This window comes from Oncorhynchus keta, chromosome 34 (assembly GCF_023373465.1).
Source record: "Oncorhynchus keta strain PuntledgeMale-10-30-2019 chromosome 34, Oket_V2, whole genome shotgun sequence".
In the NCBI taxonomy this organism is placed as follows: Eukaryota; Metazoa; Chordata; class Actinopteri; order Salmoniformes; family Salmonidae; genus Oncorhynchus; species Oncorhynchus keta.
Genome location: NC_068454.1, coordinates 12,425,074 through 12,448,061, shown reverse-complemented (window position 1 = coordinate 12,448,061; position 22,988 = coordinate 12,425,074). Strand labels below are relative to the sequence as shown.

The following is a 22,988-nucleotide window of genomic DNA, read 5'->3' as shown; positions in this document are numbered from 1 at the left end:
CATATTGCTCACTGTTATGTCTGCAGCAGAGGGACAAGAGAGAGCCATGAAAAACAAGTATTGATATAGTATCGTCTAAAATAACATTGTGACACAGAACTATTGATGATTGTGTTTGCCCCATCACTACAAAGAACACACTACCAAGGTAGCAGAGTTCCCTCAGCAACCCCAATCAGTAAAAGCCCTCTGGGTTTCACCTTCCCCATGCTGCAGAAGGACACCATTTCAGAAGAGTGAAACTCACACTTTGTTTTGGTATCGGGATTTTACTTGTTTTTTGCATTCATCACACATCACCTTAGAAATGCTGTTGGTTCAAGGACTGTAGGTTGATCCAAAAATAGATTGGTGTATGCTGCTGAATATATTACATTCTTTCATTCCTCACCTCTTTTTCCGTCAGATGAGTCTTGGTTTTGATTTGTTAGGTGATGGAATAAAAAATGTCTCGCTGTTCTAAAACAAATGTAGCCCTGTCTGTAGATCCCAGACAAAGAAAGAAGGAATCCGACCACTTCAAAGCCTCTACCACATACACTCCCAAACCAAAACTGTTAGCTAGCTTATGGGGATCATTTCTAAAACTCTTCGTCCTTGGCACTTGTGTCTTTTCATTTCTTATCATTTCTCTCAAAATGGCGTAACTACCGGCACTTCGTTCAATTTGTCTAATACTGTTGGGTTTTATTCAAACAGCTGTTAAAGCCAATAATGATACGGTTTAAATGGTCCAGACAGCGAGCTGCCAACGACCGCCTGCCAAACTACCAATGAATGTCCACAGGACTGGCATGGCCACTGTGTTGAACGTAACTGAATGAAGGAGATCAAATCCAATTGATTTGAACCAGTCACGGTAGCCAACTTGAAGTTAGCCCTCAAGTAAACTCAATTAAAAGTCACCCAGTAAAATACTAGAGGAAAAGTATTTGCTTTTAAATATACTTAAGTATCAAAAGTACATGTAATTTCTAAAATACATATAAGTATCAAAAGTAAAAAGTATAAATAATTTCAAATTCCTTACATTAAAAAAAACAGACGGCAATGTTTTTTTTCTTATTTTTTACAGATAGCCAGGGGCACACTCCAACACTCAGAAATTATTTACAAACCATGCATTTAGCCATGCATTTATGCATTTAGCAACAGCGCCTCTTCAACCTCAGGAGGCTGAAGAAATTTGGCTTGTCACCCAAAACCCTGACAAACTTTTACAGATGCACAATCGAGCGCATCCTGTCGGGACGTATCACAGCCTGGTATGGCAACTGTCCCGCCCTCAACCGCAAGGCTCTCCAGAGAGTGGTGCGGTCTGCACAATGCATCACCGGGGGCAAACTACCTGCCCTCCATGACACCTACAGCACCCAATGTCACAGGAAGGCCAAAAATATCATCAAGGACAACAACCACCCGAGCCACTGCCTGTTCACCCCGCTATCATCCAGAAGGTGAGGTCAGTACAGGTGCATCAAAGCAGGGACCGAGAGACTGAAAAACAGCTTCTATCTCAAGGCCATCAGACTGTTAAACAGCCATCACTAACATAGCTGCTGCCTACATTGAGACCCAATCACTGGACACTTTAATAAAATGGATCACTAGTCACTTCATACAATGCTCTAAATAATGCCACTTTAATATTGTTTACATATCTTACATTACTCATATCACATGTGTATACTGTATTTTATACCATCTATTGCACCTTGCCTATGCCGCTCGGCCATCACTCATCCATATACTTACATGTACATATTCTCATTCACCCCTTTAGATTTGTGTGTATTAGGTAGTTGTTGGGGAATTGTTAGATATTACTGCACTGTCAGAACTAGAAGCACAAGCATTTCGCTACACTTGCACTAATATCTACTAACCATCTGTATGTGGCAAATACAATTTGATTTGATTTGATTTTAGTAACGTTAGTTGGATGGAGGACAGGACACCTCCAATCTCACATTATAGAAAGGCATGGTCTTCCTTAATCAAACGTACTTCTTATGCCACAGACAGGGTTTCACCACACACACACGCATGGAACTTATGACCTTATATTGCTAATTTAACATGCAGTCTAAATAAATGAAATTGTCTAATTTCATGAGCTAACAGTACTGTGTTAAACTCAAATGAGTCAAATACAGGAAGGCGTAATACAATTGGACAGCTATGAACAGGCAAATATTTACATAAAGATTCCATACAAAGTAGGAAAGTAGGGCTGTTAAATGTGTGATTTGGCTACAATGTTGCCGCACGAGGTATTGCATGCTTTAATTAGGATCCTAAATCTATCAAGTAGTAGGCTCATGGATGATGTTGATAGCCTAGGATTTTAAAAAAAAACTATTTTAACGGTGCAGTTGGCTATGGTTATTTCATCATTCTGACCATGCAAAGATAAATCCGTTAACCTAAACCGTTCAGGCTATTTATTTGCTACTGAATATTCTTGCTTAATTATGTTTAATTTATATGTCCATTCTAGAAACCAAATCGACCGCTGGCTGAATCTCTTGTAGCCACATATTTTGCCAATTGACTGCTCGTCATTACAATGTAGTCTACCGCGGGGCTGTTAGCACAACGCGCTCTGAAGCGTGAGGAGCAACTGCCTGCAAATCCTGCGGGGAGCCATTAAAGCCTTACCTAGGAAATATGTTTGTCTTCATTGTTTTAGAAGGCAGGCTAGTGTCCGTTTTTTCCTCCGTTAACCGAGCTGTGCGGGCAGTGGTCCGGTTTCACAGCGCTGTTTGAAATCAGATTCATGAAAGCTGCACATTCGGTGTCGTCTCACATTGTCGCAAGCCTTTTTCGTGCACCCTCAGCATGAGAGTGGTGGGCGGAGCCTCGATGTCTCTTGCTTTGAGGTTGTAACCTAGCGTGAAATATATCGCCTTTGAGTGTTTGGGATCAACCACGAGTTTATTTGAAGCATTCCTAAACATGAATAATACCTTGCGCCCAGTTCGTAGCGCATGGACTCTACAAGGTGTCCAAAGCGTTCCACAGGGATGCTGGCCCATGTTGACTCCAATGCTTCCCACAGTTGTGTCAAATTGGCTGGATGTCCTTTGGGTGGTGGACCATTCTTGATACACACAGGAAACTGTTGAGGGTGAAAAACTCAGCAGCTTTGAAATTATTGATACAAACGAGGCTGCTTGCCACTACTACCAAACCATGTTCAAAGGCGCTTAAATATTTTGTCTTGTCCATTCACCATCTGAATGGCACACATACATCTCAATTGTCTCAAGGCTTTACAAAAAAAACTTCTCTAACCTGTCTTCTCACCTTCCTCTACACTGATTGAAGTGGATTTAACAAGTGACATCAATAAGGGATCATAGCTTTAACCTAGATTCACCTGGTCAGTCTACCTCAGTGGTTCCCAACCTTTTTCAGTTACTGTACCACCAACAATGTTGCTCTGCCCGTAGTACCTCCTCATAGTGTATTTTGCCAGTAGGCCTACGGTCTCATGACTCTTCTCAAGTACCCCCAGTGGGTAGGCCAAGAACACCCCAGGGGTCCTAGTACCCATGTGGTTAGGAAGCACTGGTCTAGGTCATGGAAAGAGCAGGTGTTCTTAATGTTTTGTACATTCAGTGTATAATAATACGCTTTGATGTAGAAAATGGTAACTTAAATATTTCCCTCATAGGCCTGCTTGTGTGGTGACAACTCATAGCCTATCATGGAAAACTTGGAGCCTAATATGCTTGACTGCTGAATCTGTCAAATCAGTATTCAGACTTACATGATGAAGACATATTATCTCTAGGACACTTAATAGCAAAGTCACATTTATATGTAGTCCCATGGAGGGAGGCATGGCCGTTGCATGTGTGTGTGTGTGTATCTTACTGACTTTTCCTAGACTTACCTTACCTGGTGCCCCTACATCACCTGGTGCTCCTACATCACCTGGCGCCTTTGTGTGTGTATCGTGTGTGTGCTTTTGTGTGTGTGTATCGTGTATGTGCGCTTTTTTATGAGTATATCGTGTGTGTGTTTGTTTGAGCTCCACTTTTGGTTTGTGTGTGTTCGTCTTTCATGTGTGTGTGTGTGTGTATAAACTGTCTGTGGGCGTGTGTTTTCCTGCGCCGCTGCCTGTGTGTTTGTGCGCTGCTCACTTAATTGTCTCATCAGTAAATGTCAAACGTCCAAATGGCTCCACGTCCCAATTTATTTATTCATTTGTGCTCCATCAGACGCAGCCACTGCTGTAGCACACTGCAATTACAACAGAACACAGACATATTACCGTGAATAATAAATCACTATACAGAGAGAAGCTGGCCAGCCAGATGGCCATGTACTGTCACAGCTATACAGAGAGAAGCTGGCCAGCCAGATGGCCATGTACTGTTACAGCTACAGAGAGAAGCTGGCCAGCCAGATGGCCATGTGCTGTCACAGCTATACAGAGAGAAGCTGGCCAGCCAGATGGCCATGTACTGTCACAGTTACAGAGAGAAGCTGGCCAGCCAGATGGCCATGTACTGTCACAGTTACACAGAGAGAAGCTGGCCAGCCAGATGGCCATGTACTGTCGCAGCTCACAGAGAGAAGCTGTCCGGCCAGATGGCCGTCATTGTAAATAAGAATTTGTTCTTAACGGACTTGCCTAGTTAAATAAAGGTTAAATAAAATAAATGTATTGTCGTACAGCAATGACCTATAGGAAAAACATTGTAGATGAATAAATAGTAGTAGCAGAGATGACCCATGCAGCTTAGACTAACAGAGGATGTACTGCACTAAAAGACTGACACACAAAATCACAGAACACCACCAAAACTCACTAATATTAATACACTAATACAACCTTTACACAGAAACATCCATTTATACACACACTTACAGATCTATTTACTGAAAATGAATGCGTGATTAGTTGCACACACTCACACATAGATTTCACCGCTTGGGGCGGCAGGGTAGCCTAGTGGTTAGAGCGTTGGACTAGTAACCGGAAGGTTGCAAGTTCAAATCCCTGAGCTGACAAGGTACAAATCTGTCGTTCTGCCCCTGAACAGACAGTTAACCCACTGTTCCTAGGCCGTCATTGAAAATAAGAATTTGTTCTAAACTGACTTCCCTAGTTAAATAAAGGTTAAATAAAATACCCCCCCCCCACACACACATATGCACAGACAGATGTACACACAAACACTCATAGATATCCACAGAGAAACACTCACAGACCCCTTCAGAGCATATGACTCAGACTGTCACAGTTGAGCTGTCACTGTGTGAATTCTCTCCCACCTCAAATTACATAATGTATAAGGGTTGGGTGTGAGTGAGCGCGTGTCTGTGTAAATTGTCTGTATGGCCTAAGCAGTTTCAGGATATAAATCATATTAAATTGCCTCAGGCTATCCTGAAACCTCTCACCTCCCCTCTTTCTCCTCTCCCCCCCTAGGTCAGGTGAGGTAGCTGAGCTCTGAACCAGGTGCTCATCATCTTATCCAGGTATGCCAGTGTCCATATATGTACAGTACAGAGTGTCAATCATCAAGACTTCATATCCCTGTCTTTGTACCCGGGCTTGGATTAGTGTGTGTGTGTGTGAATATCTCACCTTTCAACATGCAGTAACTCCTCTGAGCAGTTTTTTTGAACATAGAAATTTACCAGGCCCGGCTGCTTTAAATACTTTAAGAATCTGCATGTGAACCTGCATCTGGCCTCCTATTGGAATACTTAGATGACTCTCCTCATCTCAAAATTACTCTCCTCATCTCCATATTACCCTTATCCTCACCATCGTAGATGACTCTCCTCCTCACCATTGGAGATTACTCTCCTCATTTTAGATTACTCTCCTGATTTTAGATTACTCTCCTGATTTATTTACTCTCCTCTTCACCATTTTAGATTACTCTCCTCATTTTAGATTACTCTCCTGATTTTAGATTACTCTCCTGATTTTAGATTACTCTCCTGATTTATTTACTCTCCTCTTCACCGTTTTAGATTACTCTCCTGATTTATTTACTCTCCTCTTCACCATTTTAGATTACTCTCCTCATTTTAGAATCCTCTCCTGATTTATTTACTGTCCTCTTCACCATTTTAGATTACTCTCCTCATTTTAGATTACTCTCCTGATTTATTTACTCTCCTCTTCACCATTTTAGATTACTCTCCTGATTTATTTACTCTCCTCTTCACCATTTTAGATTACTCTGATTTATTTACTCTCCTCTTCGCCATTTTAGATTACTCTCCTGATTTATTTACTCTCCTCTTCACCATTTTAGATTACTCTCCTGATTTATTTACTCTCTTCTTCACCATTTTAGATTACTCTCCTGATTTATTTACTCTCCTCTTCACCATTTTAGATTACACCATTTTAGATTACTCTCCTGATTTATTTACTCTCCTCTTCACCATTTTAGATTACTCTCCTGATTTATTTACTCTCCTCTTCACCATTTTAGATTACTCTCCTGATTTAATTACTCTCCTCTTCACCATTTTAGATTACTCTCCTCATTTTAGATTACTCTCCTGATTTATTTACTCTCCTCTTCACCATTTTAGATTACTCTCCTGATTTTAGATTACTCTCCTGATTTATTTACTCTCCTCTTCACCATTTTAGATTACTCTCCTGATTTTAGATTACTCTCCTGATTTATTTACTCTCCTCTTCACCATTTTAGATTACTCTCCTGATTTATTTACTCTCCTCTTCACCATTTTAGATTACTCTCCTGATTTATTTACTCTCCTCTTCACCATTTTAGATTACTCTCCTGATTTATTTACTCTCCTCTTCACCATTTTAGATTACTCTCCTGATTTTAGATTACTCCTGATTTATTTACTCTCCTCTTCACCATTTTAGATTACTCTCCTGATTTTAGATTACTCTCCTGATTTATTTACTCTCCTCTTCACCATTTTAGATTACTCTCCTGATTTTAGATTACTCTCCTGATTTATTTACTCTCCTCTTCACCATTTTAGATTACTCTCCTGATTTTAGATTACTCTCCTGATTTATTTACTCTCCGCTTCACCATTTTAGATTACTCTCCTGATTTATTTACTCTCCTCTTCACCATTTTAGATTACTCTCCTGATTTATTTACTCTCCTCTTCACCATTTTAGATTACTCTCCTGATTTATTTACTCTCCTCTTCACCATTTTAGATTACTCTCCTGATTTATTTACTCTCCTCTTCACCATTTTAGATTACTCTCCTCATTTTAGAATCCTCTCCTGATTTATTTACTCTCCTCTTCACCATTTTAGATTACTCTCCTCATTTTAGATTACTCTCCTGATTTATTTACTCTCCTCTTCACCATTTTAGATTACTCTCCTGATTTATTTACTCTCCTCTTCACCATTTTAGATTACTCTCCTGATTTATTTACTCTCCTCTTCACCATTTTAGATTACTCTCCTGATTTATTTACTCTCCTCTTCACCATTTTAGATTACTCTCCTGATTTATTTACTCTCCTCTTCACCATTTTAGATTACTCTCCTGATTTATTTACTCTCCTCTTCACCATTTTAGATTACTCTCCTCATTTTAGAATCCTCTCCTGATTTATTTACTCTCCTCTTCACCATTTTAGATTACTCTCCTCATTTTAGAATCCTCTCCTCCTCACCATCTTAGATTACTCTACTCATTTTAGAATCCTCTCCTCCTCACCATCTTAGATTACTCTCCTCATTTTAGAATCCTCTCCTCCTCACCATTTTAGATTACTCTCCTATTCACCATTTTAGATTACTCACCACATTTTAGATTGTGCTCATCCTCACCATTTTAAATTACTCTCCTTACCATCAAAGACACACTCTCATTCCATTCCCCCCATTTGAGATGAAATCACCTCTCTCATTAGCGGGTGAGCTTTTTCACTTTCTCTCAATGATGGGGTTGGTGCTGTAGTTCGGTAGCCTCCTGTCTGTGATGTTTTGAAACTGTAGAGCAGTGTTTGCGTGAGGAGAGCGTGATTAGCGTCTCACCACTGTGGTTTCCTTAATCTCCTAATGAATTAGTCTCTATGTCATCATTTTCATTATCTGATGTATGTCATCACTGTTACTGTGGTCGTTGTCTTCCTGCTCTCTTTCTCAACACAGTCATCATCATTTTCTGTTCAGTATTATGATCATATAATGGAGTCAGGGAGTGTATCATCTTCTTCATTTTTGGTTTCTAAACATCCTCTGAACATCTGGTCATTGCTCGGATCCATCCCAACCTGCCGTTCGCCGTCACTGTAATCAGGGCTGTTAGCGACGCAAAGGAGCATAGCCGTTTCCATAGCGATGGAGCCATCTTGTCGCCGCGGTCATCCTGGTCATTTTATCCCATCTGTTTCCACTGCTTAGCGTGTCGCCACTGATTACGTCAACAGGTCACAAAGCAGTGTTGACACAACACCCGTCCGAGTACAACTGGTTTGGCTCTTAGAAGATGGGCTGAAGGCAGGGACACCAGGAACAGCATTTTGACTTGGATTATAGCATTCTTTATAATGTTCTCCATGGGTTTTAAACTTCTGTGCATTGAGAGGTGACTCCATAATTAACCTCACCCCTAACCCTCAAGTTGTAGTTGTCGTTGATTGAATAGTTGTGATGACATAGATGGCCATGCTACCAAGGACATGATTGACTAAAAGTAATGCATGGCCATCTAGTAGTCAGGGTTGGGGTCAACATCAAATCAAATTTTATTAGTCACATACACAGGGTTAGCAGACGTTAATGCGAGTGTAGCTTGTGCTTCTAGTTCCGACAGTGCAGTTATATCTAACAAGTAATCTAACAATTCCCCAACAACTACCTAATACACACAAATCTAAAGGGATGGAATAAGAGTATCTACATATAAATATATGGATGAGCAATGGCCGAGCGGCATAGGCACAATGCAGTAGATGATATAAGATACAGTATATACACGAGATGAGTAATGTAAGATATGTAAACAGTATTAAAGTGGCATTGTTTAAAGTGACTAGATAGTCTATGTAGGCAGCAGCCTCTCTGAGTTAGTGATTGTTTAGCAGTCTGATAGCTTTGAGATAGAACATGGCAGGGTTGGGGTCAACATGGCATGGGGTCAACATGACAGGGTTGGGGTCAACATGGCAGGGTTGGGGTCAACATGGCATGCGGTCAACATGACAGGGTTGGGGTTTTCAATGCTTTTCAATGAGGAACATTTTGAATTCGAATTGACCCCAACCCTGATGCATGGGCAACAGCAGGCATGCTTAATAGGTTGAGCCAATCTCTGACCACTGCTGGCAAGATTTGATGTCCGTCTCAAATTGATTAAATACAGTGAGTGACGTGGATCTGTAGACATGTTCTGCGGCACATGCAGCATTTGACCTGACGAATAACAATAAAACTGAAAGATTCTTGGAATCTGTGGGCGTAGCAGGACAGGTAGGATGACTGACAGTAGTGAGGGTGAACAGGTGGTCGCGGGTCAGGTGACTGTGTGGAATGGAGGAGACTGAGGCAGGAATTGCTTTAACCACAAAGTGATCCATTTACTGAATAGTTTGTGTGCTGCATAACAAAGGAAACAGAATGACATGTATCCAATCAAATCCATAATCACAAAAGCCAAAGCATAATACTAATTATTCTCATCATTAACATAATAAATTAATGCAGCAATTCAGTTCAATATGAAGCATTGATTATTTTAGTTTTTGGTTGGTATTTTACCCCCCTTTTTCTCCCCAATTTCATGATATCCAATTACGATCTTGTCTCATCGCTGCAACTCCCCAAAGGACTCGGGAGAGGCAAAGGTCGAGTCAAAAGTCCTCCAAAACATAAGTCGCTAGAGCGCAATGAGCCAAGTAAAGCCCTCCCGGCCAAACCCTCCCCTAACCCGGACAAAGCTGGGCCAAACCCTCCCCTAACCCGGACAAAGCTGGGCCAATTATGCACCACCCTATGGGACTCCCGGTTATGGATCAAACCCACTTTTGCAGTGACACCTCAAGGATTGCAATGCAGTGCCTTAGACCACTGAGCCACTCGGAAGGAACAATACGAAGTATGATTGAGTCATTTAGGATCATAACCATTCATCATAATCCTGATAACAATAATGCAAATAAATCAATCAGCTATCAATTATTCAATCTATAATCTCAATCAGTTTGATGGACCATTGAACATTAATATTAACATAATAGGTTTGAAGCGAGAACTCCAAGTCGCACTCTGCAGTAATAACTATAAACAATAACTGATGGCCCGCTCTCCCGAGCGCAATCTATATATATTTTACATTTAACTAGGCAAGTTAGTTATTTACAATGACTGCCTACCCCGGCCAAACCTGGATGACACTGGGCTAATTGTCCTATGGGACTCCCAATCATGGCCAGATGTTATACAGTCCAGATTCAAACCAGGGACTTTAGTGACGCCTCTTGCACTGAGATGCAGTGCTTTAGACTGCTGCGCCACTCGGGAGCCCAAATAAATAGTTCAGATGAGAGATATGGTGGATTCACGTTGATTTGTGGATGCACACAATGTCTGGATAAGACACCGTTGGGGGAGAGAAAGCAGCGAGGTCGAGCGTTGGCGATTTCGTCCTTTTAATGAGTTGAGATCTGTCGGACATTTCCACCAAACCTAATTAAAGCGCTCTGACCCAGGCACACAAACGGACATGAATTAAAGCGCTATTCCACCAACTACATGGACCTTCTCCACAAACACTTTGACACAAAGAGAAAGGTACACCACTACAAACCCACAACACAAAATGCTCGATAACCCATACAACAATACCACAATGTATGTGTTTGCAAAGTGAGTGTGATAGCGCCCATGTGCGTATGCGTGTTTCTGTACCTGTGTGTGTGTGTGTGTCTCTTCACAGTCCACACTGTTGCAGAAGGTGTACTTTAATTTGTTTGCTTTTTGTCTGATTCTACTGCTGCATCAGTTACCTGATGTGGAATAGAGTTACATGTAGTCATGGCTCTATGTAATACTGTGCACCTCTCATAGTTTGTTCTGGATTTGGAGATTGTGAAGAGACCTCTGGTGGTATGTCTTGTGGGGTATGTATGGGTGTCTGAGCTGTGTGCTAGTATTTTAAACAGACAGTTCGGTGCATTCAGCTTGTCAACACTTCTTACAAAAACATGTAGTGATGAGGTCAATCTCTCCTCCACTTTGAGCCATGAGAGATTGACATGCATATCATTAATGTTAGCTTTCCATTTGCATTTAAGGGCCTGCCTGGCTGCCCTGTTCTGAGCTAATTGTAAAAGTCCCTCTTTTTGACACCTGACCACACAACTGAACAGTAGTCCAGGTGTGACAACTAGGGCCCGTGGGACCTGCCTTTTTGATAGTGTTTTTAATAAGGCAGAGCAGGGCTTTATTATGGACAGACTTCTCATCTTAGCTACTGTTGTATCAACATGTTTTCACAATGACAGTTTACAATCCAGGGATACTCCAAGCAGTTTAGTCACCTCAACTTCCTCATTATTCATGAAGCTGGTTCAGAGTACCAGTCAAAACTTTGAAAGTTCCACAGGGGGGGATTATGTTGGAGAATCTCCAGTCCTCTGGTAATTTTACAGTACCTATACTGCTTTCTTTCAAGTAGAAAGTAAAGTCAATATAAGATTAATTATTAGACATGTGTAAGCAAAAAGAAGGCTGAACCCATGTGAATATACAATGCTGGAACAACATCAAGTTTATCATTAGACATGCAAAAACAGAAAAATAATGTAAGCAGAATCCATGTGGATGAAGCAAGGTAGACCAACACAGACTTGACTGGTCTGGGCCATATCTGACTTGTGAAAGCTACTGGGCATACGCATGGGTTAATCATACATAGACAACGTCGGCCTGAACTTGTGAAGACCTTTGGACAGAAACATTAGCTAATCAGTTATAGGCACCATTAGACCTGCAGTAGGAGTGTGCATGTCTGTGTGTCACGCCACCAATAAAATCTATGCCCAAATGTCTGAGCCAATCAGAGAATAGAAATGGATTGGGGTGGCCAAGGCTAGAAGGTATTAAGAATTTACATGAAGTGGAGTGACTTATGTAAGGGTGAAACTGTATAAAAGCAGAGTACTGAGAATGGAGAGATCAGTTCTTACATGGAATTGCTCGGCTTTGTTACTTTTGTAATGAAGTCTATTTGAATTAACAAGCTCTGGTATCTGAGAAATATTTGTTTCAATATTTCTACGACAGACACCTACTCATTCAAAGGTTTTTCTTTATTTTTTACCATTTTCTACATTGTAGAATAATAGTGAAGACATCAACACTATGAAATAACCCAAATGGAATCATGTAGTAACCCAAAAAAAGTGTTAAACAAATCAAAATATATTTAATATTTGAGATTCTTCAAAGTAGCCACCCTTTGCCTTTATGACAGCTTTGCACTCTCTTGACATTCTCTCAACCAGCTTCATGAGGTAGTCTGGAATGCATTTCAATAAACAGGTGTGCCTTGTTAAAAACTAATTTCTGGAATTTCTTTCCTCACTTAATTTGAGCCAGTCAGCTGTGTTGTGATAAGTTAGGGGTGGTATACCGGAGATAGTCCTATTTGGTAAAAGACCAAGTAAGACCAAATAGCTCATATAAGCAAAGAGAAATGACAGACCATCATTACTTTAAGACATAAAAGTCAGTCAATCCTGAACATTTCAAGGACTTTTAACGTTTTTTTGAGTGCAGTCGCAAAAACCATCCTGCGCTATGATGAAACTGGCTCTCATGAGGACCGCCATAGGAAAGGATGACCCAGAGTTACCTCTGATATAGAGGATAAGTCCATTAGAGTTACCAGCCTCAGAAATTGCAGCCCAAATAAATGCTTCATAGAGATCAAGTAACACACACATCTTAACATCGACTGTTCAGAGGAGACTACGTGAATCAGGCCTTCGTGGTCAAATTGCTACAAAGAAACCACCACTAAAGGAGACCAATAATAAGAAGAGACTTGGCCAAGAAACACGAGCAATGGACATTAGACCGGTGGAAATCTGTCCTTTGGTCTGATAAGTCCAAATGTGAATTTTTTGTCTTTGTGAGACGAAGAGTAGGTGAACGGATGATCTCTTCATGTGTGGTTTCCCACCGTGTAGCATGGAGGAGGAGGTGTGATGGTGCTTTGCTGGTGACACTGTCAGTGATTTATTTAGAAATCAAAGCACACTTAACCAGAATGGCTACCACTCTCTTCCCCTGATCTGTTTCACCTGTCCTTGTGCTTGTCTCCACCCCCCTCCAGGTGTCACCCATCTTCTCAATTATCCCCTGTGTATTTATACTTGTGTTTTCTGTCTGTTGCCAGTTCGTCTTGTTCGTTCAAGCTTACCAGCGTTTTCCTGTCAGCTCCTATCTGTTCCCAGCCTCTCTTTGCTAGTCTTCCCAGTTTTGACCTCTGCCTGTCCTGACCCTGTACCCGCCCTCCTGACGCTGAGCCTGCCTGCTGTCCTGTACCTTTGCTCCACCTCTGGATTACTGAACCCTGCCTGTCCCTAACCCTGAGTCCACCTGCCGTCCTGTACCATTGTCTTACCCTGAATTTTCAACCACTGCCTGCTTTGGCATGTCTATGCCTGCCGCTATTGCTACAATAAACAGTGTTACTTTGACAGTCTGCATCTGGGTCTTACCTTGATTCCTGATAACCACAGCGATACGCCACCCAATGTGGTTTGAGCTTAGTGGGACTATCTTGTGTTTTTCAACAGGACAACCTCAATCCAATTGAGACGGTTTGGGATGAGTTGGACCTCAGAGTGAAGCAAAAGCAGCCAACAAGTGCTCACCCTCTGTGGGAACTCTTCAAGACTGTTCAAGCATTCCAGGTGAAGCTGGTTGCGAGAATGCCAAGAGTGTGCAATGCTGTCATCAAGGTGAAGGGTAGCTACATTGAAGATTCTAAAATCTTTATTGGTTACTACATGATTCCATATGTGTTATTTCATAGTTTTGATGTCTTCACTATTATTCTATGATGTAGAAAATAGTAAAAAATAATTTACTAAACTTAGAACCAGCTATTAAAGACTACCAGAACCCATTGAATTCTCCAAATACATTGGATGAGCTTTAGGACAAAATACCCTCCAATACCCTTTTCTCAAACTCTATACCAACCCCCCCGACAGGAACATAGAACCTAACAGGTGGTGGCAGCAGTAGCAGTAACAGAAAGCAGTAGCTAAATGAGTGAGGAGACCTGGTCAGCTTGAATAGACCGCCAATAAGGTAGGCGTGATTGTTACTAACCTCTGATGCCATCTCAGCTGATGCATCAGTAGTTGCTTTCTCAGATCTGTATTCAAATAGTTGTAGTAACCTCCAATGTAACTATCTGTTCCGCTAAAAAAATTGTTACTTTCCACAAAGCGTATTTTAAACTATAGTTGTCAAATGTGTCGCGCCCACTGTCCACAAAATGGACAACTGAGCTGCACTTTAACCTCCTGCCAAATGTATGACCACATTAGAGACACATATTTCCCACAGATCAGAGAGACAGAGAGAATGAGCCAAATGCTTTGTCGGTCATTACAGAGTGAAAACACACCAACCTTCAGGCCACAAGAACCCTTTGGAAACTAGCTATGACTGTAAACACAACGCTACACCTCTGTGTGTGTGGCTAGCTCTCTCACCTCTCTCCAAAGACCAATTAGTACCCACCCCCCTCTCCCTTTACTTTCTCTCTCTTATCTTCAACTCCTGTCCCCTTCTCTCCCCCTTTCCCTTCTTTTTCTCTCAACATCATTCGCACTTTGCATTCTGTTCTCGCTCTCAATTTTCACAAGAAATTTGAACCCTCTGGGGTTTCCCAGCATCCTTTACACTTTCTCAGAATCTCTTTTTTTGGCGGGGGCAGCGTCGTCCGGGTTTGGCCGGTGTAGGCCGTCATTGTAAATAAGAATTTGTTCTTAACGGACTTGCCTTGTTAAATAAAGGTTCAAAAAAAAAATAATAAACAAATACATATTTTAAATATAACCCCTTCTCAATTCACAGAATGTTAGGGACTTTCCTCCTGTCATCGCCACCTTGGTTACTCTGTCACCTTCTCTTTTCCCTCCAAAATGTTCTCTCTAGCTCTCTGTTCTTCACACAGTCTCTTCCTCCGTTCATCTGTCGTTTACCCGCTTACTCTCTCTGAATTAGAAAATGGTGTTCCTTACCAAGGCCCCCACCAGTATGCATACATATGCACACTGACACAAACACACACACACACACTAACACACAATCAATCATCATACCCATCTAATTAAACAGTCTCCTCTTCATATCATCAAGGCAAGGTGCTAATACAGGTCTGTATTTCAATACGATTAACACATTTTGATCTTAATGTCTTAAACAAATGACTTGTCATCACATCATCTGTGGGATATAGTCGGCTAAGCTTGGAACGTTTTTCATATTTTTTTCTCTTTTACAGACACACACACACACACACGCACACACACACACACGCGCACACACACATGTCAAATCTGTCATACACTCTCTCCCCTGATCCCTCTCAGTAATTTGCTCATCATCAGGCTGGTGGTGAGATGTAAGCTGGATGTAATGTCTGTAATGGTTACATGGTGTTTGACAGATAAGGCTCTGGGCTCACTGTCAGGACTGTCAGAATCAGTCCAATCTGACAACCAGTTGGGAAAAGGTTGATTCCTGAAAACACTTGCACAGACATGAATACACTTACATACACACACACGCATAACCACACGCACACAGGGACACGTCCACTTCTATCTACACAAACAGGATTGCTCACACACAAGCACAACACACTTATACCCAGGCACAGTAATGGAGAAATGGTTCCAGTTCACTTCTAGTTGTTTCACAGTTACTGGCGTCTCTCTCATGTCTCTTTCTCTCCTCCCCCTCACTCCTTTTAACACAACCAGACATGGTGGGGATGGTAATAACCACAACACCTTCCCCTGACAGAGCTCTGTCATTCTCATACTCCTCCGACAAGGGCTTCGTTACGCTGGCCCGCCGCTCGCTGGGAAGTAGGTTGTTGCCATGGTGACAGAGCGCTTGACGGATAGGTCTGTGTGTGTGCACTGGCCCTCAGTGAGGAATGTCTCCATCGGTTGCTGCAGCTCCACCAGCGAGACGCTAAGCAATTAGCAGCTCTGTCACGCCACACGAAACACACACACACACACGTCAATAGTCAAGACATACATACACATGTACGCACAAACGCCTAGACTCAATACAAACACTTGACTTATACAACAACAACAATGCAGTCACATCCTGTACAAACAGAAGCAGTCACACACACCTCACAGACCGCATATTACACAGCCACACACTCTATTTTTCATCAGCTGTACAACAGCACACACAACCACACACACGTCCAAACTCAAAAAAACAAACCAACAGCCAGGCCCTCTCAGATCTATATATAACACACCGTGTTCGCTCTGCTGTTGTGACACAGTTGTCATGGCTCTGCAGCCCTAATCTGATGTGCAGGAAGACTGTGTGAAGTCAAGCATTCTGATTTACAACACAATAGTTCCATCACTAGTCCACAATCAAAACAAGAGAGTTGAGATTATTCAAATCAGCTATATATTTTTCAAGAATATGTTACAGGCAACTTTGATTATTTGGCACTACTTGTCCTATTGCTGAGGTATTATCTAGGCAGATCTGGTCTCTTTCATCCCCAGAACTCCTACTGTAGCCACTACGCAGAGCAGAGCAGAAGTTGCTCTCGGAGCAACATGTCAAAGAGATTTTAACAGTCAGTTAATGCAAACAGCCTCGGTAAGAACATTAGCACTTTACAGGGGGGTGGATCCATCATAAAGGAAACATGATGCTGTCGAATGAATCATATAGCGTCGCTCATACAGAACTTCTAACAACAAAATCCTTTTATGACAAAAGTTCAAAGTTAGACCCAAGTTGTTTTCTGTGTTATTTGCCATAACACTGCAGTGCACTTTCACTAGTTGTGACAGGTGATGTTAGTCTCATGGTAGCCTTTTTTGACTTCAAATACAGTTGATGACAATTTTCATATCACTCTCTTTTATCGCTCTCTCCCATCCTGCACTCCTAGTCCTTCCTAATATTTCCCTCTTATTGTTCTCATCCCTTTATATTTCGGTCGTTCTTTTGAAGGACACATCCGAGTGTTTGGCAGTGGACTAATGCAAAGCCTTCCTTAGAGGATTAGTGTGTGTTGAGCGCATTAAGACCTGATTTCTCGCTCTCCTTTTTTCACTCATCCCTCCCTCTTTATCTTCTTTCTCGCCTCAAACATAAATACCCAGTTGTCAGGAGACTGCTGCCCTCTTACATCTCGTTTGACCGTACATCCTTCATTTAATGCAGATATTTAAAGATCAACCGTGCAGAAATCACCACTTCCTGGTTGGTACAATTCTAATATAATAATATGTCACGCCCTGACCTTAGAGAGCCTTTTAATGTCTCTATTTGGTTTGGTCATGGTGTGATTTGGGGTGGGCATTCTATGTTTTGTTATCTATGTTTTGGCCGGGTAGGGTTCTCAATCAGGGACAGCTGTCTATCGTTGTCTCTGATTGAGAACCATACTTAGGTAGCCCTTTCCCACCTGTCTTTGTGGGAAGTAACTTTGTTTATGGCACTTAACCTTCACGGTTGTTTGGTATTGTTTTGTCGGCGCCATCACCTAATAAAAGGGAATATGTACGCTGACCACGCTGCACCTTGGTCCTCTTCTTCCAACAGCCGTGACGTAATAGTTCGCCTAATTTCCGTTTGTGACAAAAACAAGCATGTATAGTGTATGGAATCATTTTACCATCTAAACCACTGTGAAATATATGTTCCATAACCAAAAGTATTGTCAGCTGTTTGAAGCAGGTGTACAAAACTGAAGGTAAAAGAAGCAACAACAAACATTTAGGTACGGGAAGCATAGAAATAGCGCATGTAGAACAGATCTACCACTTTTTAGACTTGCTTTTAATCAGAATGACATATCTATAGCACACATTATGTGAATTTGGTCTGGTCACCCCAAAAAGTGATATAGCAGCTTTAATAGAGAAGCCACCACCAACCTCTCATCTGGTCACTGGTCATCTGGTCAGTTAGTTTGTTTAATTTTTCAACTTGCTATTCCTGGATCTCCTTACCCTAAGTGAGCACTGTGCCACTCGTCATGCCTGGCTCCCCTCAGAGCCTATCAGCACCTGCAGATCACAAAAACAATGGAGGCTGATTGCAGAGTAGCGGAGAGCATGGAGAAGCTCACTCATGAGAGGAGAATACACTCCTCAGAGCCAATCAAACTTGCTAGCTTCAAACAGTAGCTTCAAACACACTCGCCAACTCCCCTAACCCCCCCAGGAGGAAATTCACCCTGGTCAACTCCCCTAACCCTCCAGGAGGATATTCACCCTTGTCAGCTCCCAACACACGCGCCAACTCCCCTAACCCTCCAGGAGGATATTCACCCTGGTCAGCTCCCAACACACTCGCCAACTCTCCTAAACCTCCAGGAGGATATTCACCCTGGTCAGCTCCCAACACACACGCCAACTCCCCAAGCCCTCCAGGAGGGTATTCACCCTGGTCAGCTCCCAACACACTCGCCAACTCCCCAAGCCCTCCAGGAGGGTATTCACCCTGGTCAGCTCCCAACACACTCGCCAACTCCCCAATCCCTCCAGGAGGGTATTCACCCTGGTCAGCTCCCAACACACACGCCAACTCCCCAAGCCCTCCAGGAGGGTATTCACCCTGGTCAGCTCCCAACACACACGCCAACTCCCCAAGCCCTCCAGGAGGGTATTCACCCTGGTCAGCTCCCAACACATAAGCCAACTCCCCAAGCCCTCCAGGAGGGTATTCACCCTGGTCAGCTCCCAACACACTCGCCAACTCCCCTAACCCTCCAGGAGGGTATTCACCCTGGTCAGCTCCCAACACACTCGCCAACTCCCCTAACCCTCCAGGATGAAAGTCACCCTGGTCAGCTCCCAACACACATCAACTCCCCTAACCCTCCAGGATGAAATTCACCCTGGTCAGCTCCCAACACACTCGCCAACTCCCCTAACCCTCCAAGGATGAAATTCACCCTGGTCAGCTCCCAACACACTCGCCAACTCCCCTAACCCTCCAAGGATGAAATTCACCCTGGTCAGCTCCCAACACACTCGCCAACTCCCCTAACCCTCCAAGGATGAAATTCACCCTGGTCAGCTCCCAACACACTCGCCAACTCCCCTCACCCTCCAAGGATGAAATTCACCCTGGTCAGCTCCCAACACACTCGCCAACTCCCCTAACCCTCCAAGGATGAAATTCACCCTGGTCAGCTCCCAACACAATCGCTACACTCTTGGAAAAAAGGTTATATCTAGAACCTTAAAACCCTTTTGGTTCCAGTTAGAACTCCTTCTAAAGGGGGTTCTACATGCAACCCAAAAGGGTTCTACATGGAACCAAAAAAGGTTATTCAAAGTGTTCTCCTATGAGGACAGCCAAAGAACCCTTATGGAACCCTTTTTTGAGTGTGGCACACAACACATCTGCTACAGTACCACCCCATGACGTGGATGACACTTCCCTAGCACAACATCAACCTGCCAGCGTTGTCCGGGTTACAGTTTGGCCAGGGTAGACCGTCATTGTAAATAAGAATTTGTTCTTAACTGACTTGCTTAGTTAAATCAAGTTTAAATAAATACAATTAAAAGTGTAACAACATGTTCTCCAACAGTGTTACTTTTGAAACCAAGCATTTCCCTACACTCACAATAATACCTGCTAACCATGTGTATGTGACCAATAACATTTGATTTGATTTAAAGGATGTCAAGCTGCTTGCTTAGTGGGGACCACTTCCTCCTAATTCAGCTCACACCCAGGACCTCTTCCTTGCCAGTACAGGTGACCACCCTCCTGAAGCATCTTCCCAGGCAGCGCCATCCAAAAAGCTAGCTATTCAGTGGCGTAAGTAGTAGGTGACACTTCGAGTTGAGGAGTAGGTTTCACACATCCCCATGTGCTACACATACAACACATAGTTGAGTTACCTAGAGACATTTGTACAAGTATTTTCACTGTACTGGTCCAATTACCAGAGGAGGGGGCAGCAGGGAACTTTAAACACTTGAGTGTGAGGAGAAAACATCACAATGAGCATCAGAATGTAGAATGGCCAGATAGTAATGGAATCAACAGGAATTGACAGGAATTTTACTTTCAGTCTGCTGTTCCTTGGACGAGGGCTTCTTGATATCGGTACGCAAAAGGGACAAGAGATAAGGTAACAGACATCAACAGAGGGATGGAGGAAAATATGTATTTTGAGAGGACAATAATTCTGCCTCAATCGGATGACCTTCAGTTCCACAGAGCTGAACGCATGGAGAGTTTGGGCCAAGTTATTATACTGTTGCAAAAGGTGCAGAGGTCTTTCATTAAATACCATTGATAACATCAACCAAGGTCAAGGAAATATACCACATAGTTACAGTATAATACATTTTAGATGCCTTTCTGGAATCTCAAGGTTACCTAACATACAGCATTCTGATTCACTGCTTGGGTCTGAACAATATTAGGTAAGCTGGAAATAGTAGAAATAGTTGTATTTGGAATCAGAAGGGAGCATTAAAAACCCACCATCCCGTCGCAATGCTCTGCAGAATTCAAGGCAACAACACACCTCCACATGCTGTACATGATCATAAGTACACAGTGTATATCATGACATTCACACTTGAAACAAATGATTAGGGTCACTACACACACTTTGAAAACAACAGCACCACAACACAGTGGAGGGTATCCGTACAAATACAGTTTACACTCAAACACACACATGATAATGTACTCACACACACACCAAAACACTCAAAGGAGGCCTGTTCGCACTCGGTGTCAGCCAGAGAAGCCACCAGTTTTGCTTAGTGGGTGTGGAAACACCACCATGTAATTTGACTTGTCCTCTGGTGGCTTCAAACCACTGTGTGTTCCCAAGTTCCAGACTGCCAGGGCTGGCCCTCCTTCAGACAATAATGAGCCAAAATGGCCACCAGTCTCACCAAGCTGGGGAAGTACTGACTAGGCGTCCATGTTACTGGGAGACAGGAGAAACGGAAATAGCATGGCAGAATTAGAAAGGAGTAGAAAGGAGAGGGGAATGGACAGGAGCACATTTAGATTAGGTCATATATTTAACTGTGGTGTACTGTGAATTTAGTAACACTATTAATACTACAAGTAGTTAATTCATATTTTAAGCACAATGGTTCCCATGACCATGTCTGCCAACTTGGAAAACAATTGTGTAATCTTAAGGTAGCACTTGACTTTAAATGACCTGGTATTTATTATGAAAATATATAGTGGAATGGTATGAAAGTACACAGCAATAACCTATGAATGACTTACTTGTCTGTTCCTTATAATTCTTAACCAACAATTATCTCTAGTTAAGCAGCTCAGTTCACTGACCCTCCACCAGCTGGCATAACACCCTATGAAAGTCCCGCCTACTTCAATCAATCAATAAAATTTACATCAGCTGATGTCACAACGTGCTGTACAGAAACCCAGCCTGAAACCAGCACTTCCTGGTACATGTCCAATACTGTTTTTGAATGAGATTCAAGCTTACATTATCAAATTAATGAAAACATGTTCATTTAAGATATATGTAAAATTATAATGGCTGTTCCACTGGATGTCATAAGGTGTATGCACCAATTTGTAAGTCGCTCTGGATAAGAGCGTCTGCTAAATGACTTAAATGTAAATGTAAATAATTGCATTTGTGGATTAATTTACTTCTTTCTAGCTGATACCTTTCATGAAGGTTTTCGATTGCGTTTATTTTTTCATAATCGAAAACCTTCATAAAAGGCATTGGGTAAAGTTAAATACAAATATAATTTTACATATCTCTTAAATGACCCCATTTTCATGAATATGATGATATAATCTTGATAGCAATTTCAAAAAACAGTATGGGTCTTGCACCAGGAAGTAGGCGGGACTATCATAGGTTATGGGCTACATGCTGAATGTCCACTGAAGTCTGGAAGCACACTCACACTCACACACACACTCACGCTCATACTCACACTCACACTCACACACACACACACACACACACACACACACACACACACACACACACACACACACACACACACACACACACACACACACACACACACACATACTCACACTCACACTCACACACACACACACACACACACACACACACACACACACACACACACACACACACACACACACACACACACACACACACACACACACACACTCATACTCACACACACACACACACTCACACACACACACACACACACACACACACACACACACACACACACACACACACACACACACACACACACACACACACACACACACACACACACACACACACATACTCATACTCACACTCACACTCACACACACACACACACACACACACACACACACACACACTCACACACACACACACACACACACACACACACACACACACACACACACACACACACACACACACACACACACACACACACACACACACACACACACACACTCATACTCACACTCACACTCACACACACACACACACACACACACACACACACACACACACACACACACACACACACACACACACACACACACACACACACACACACACACACACACACACACACACACACACATACTCATACTCACACTCACACTCACACTCACACACACACACACACACACACACACACACACACACACACACACACACACACACACACACATACTCATACTCATACTCACACACACGCACACACACACACATACTCACACTCATACTCATAC

General features: G+C 42.4%; 1 protein-coding gene across 2 annotated transcripts in view; it reads right to left on the bottom strand.

Moving 5' to 3' along the window:
* Positions 1–21,684, bottom strand: part of LOC118366594 (beta-galactoside alpha-2,6-sialyltransferase 2-like) — a 102,835-nt gene extending 81,151 nt beyond the window's left edge. Inside the window, exons 1-2 of one of the 2 annotated variants that reach the window (XM_052493165.1) lie at positions 21,519–21,684; positions 20,963–21,204 (exon numbers count right to left, since the gene is read on the bottom strand). The gene's annotated coding sequence lies outside the window, so the exon portion shown is untranslated. Of the gene's footprint in view, positions 1–2,661; positions 2,848–20,962; positions 21,205–21,518 lie in introns of those variants that run through there. The other variant, XM_052493164.1, reaches the window with a different exon arrangement.
* Positions 21,685–22,988: the final 1,304 nt, after the last annotated feature.